The sequence below is a fragment of the Arachis ipaensis genome, chromosome B08, assembly GCF_000816755.2.
Source record: "Arachis ipaensis cultivar K30076 chromosome B08, Araip1.1, whole genome shotgun sequence".
NCBI classification, from domain to species: domain Eukaryota; kingdom Viridiplantae; phylum Streptophyta; class Magnoliopsida; order Fabales; family Fabaceae; genus Arachis; species Arachis ipaensis.
Genome location: NC_029792.2, coordinates 115,836,999 through 115,838,109, shown reverse-complemented (window position 1 = coordinate 115,838,109; position 1,111 = coordinate 115,836,999). Strand labels below are relative to the sequence as shown.

Below are 1,111 nucleotides of genomic sequence, written 5' to 3'. Positions count from 1 at the left end.
TTCAAGGCTTTTAGTCGTTTGGAATCTGTATTGTTCAATTTGAGCATCCATATCTATATATATATTATGAAAAGAAAATTGATGATGAGAAGGAATATCATGTGAACAAATGCTTATTTTTTGGGGACTGTGTTTTTTATATGATTGGTACAGGGGTGTTGATGATGAGTAGGAATATCATGTGAAATGGAAAGAGCTTCCATATGATGAACGCTATTGGGAGTTTGAGACAGATATTTCAGCATTACAACCAGAAATAGAAAGATTTAATAAATTTCGGTCTAGATCCAGCAAACTTGCCTCTATGAAGCAAAGAAGCAGTATTAAGGATGATGTTGAATTGAAGAATTAGAATATGTAAATTTCAGTCCAGCAAACTTGACTCCTACATGTCTCTTTTTATATTTCTTGATTTGGTTATAGAATTACAATGTTTTAATTTGTTTATGACTTGTTTATTTATAGTATTTTTCTTTTAGTTTGATAATACGATGAATTTGTTTATTTTTTGAAATATTATAAATATTTGAATACAAATTAGATAAAAATTTGTATTAAATTTATATTTATTTTGTATGAAAACAAGTTTATTTTGTAATTCTTCTAAAAATTAAAAAAAAATTCTATTTTACCTTACTGACGGATTTACAGACAGATTTATCGACGGATTTTCAGAGTGTGAGATGATTTTCCAAGGTTCAAATTACAGACGGAAAATCTGTCGAAAAATTCGTCTGTAATTATAGACAGAAAATATGTCGGAAAATCCGTCTGTAATTACAGACAAAAAATCTGTCAGAAAATCCGTCTGTAATTACAGACAGAAAATCCGTCAGAAAATCCATCTGTAATTACTGACAGAAAATATGTCGGAAAGTTCATCGTCACCAGGAAATGGATGGAGAATTTACAGAGGAAAAATTCGTCGGTAACTGGTAAAAATCCGTCTGTAATTTTTCGACGGAAAAAAATCCGTCGGTAAATAATTTCCGACGAGGCTTTTACAGAGGGACAAAATCCGTCGGTAACCAAAAATCCGTCTGTAATATATACCAAATCTGCCTGTAAATCTATCTGTATTAAACCATTTTCTAGTTGTGGTCCCAACTAT

The 1,111-nt window shown here is 30.6% G+C and overlaps 1 protein-coding gene across 6 annotated transcripts in view; it reads left to right on the top strand.

Moving 5' to 3' along the window:
• LOC107613498 (hexokinase-1) overlaps positions 1-514 on the top strand; it is a 6,174-nt gene extending 5,660 nt beyond the window's left edge. For all 6 annotated transcript variants that reach the window (XM_016315517.2, XM_016315522.2, XM_021109769.1 and 3 more), the window contains one exon: positions 154-514. The gene's annotated coding sequence lies outside the window, so the exon portion shown is untranslated. The remainder of the gene's footprint in view (positions 1-153) is intronic.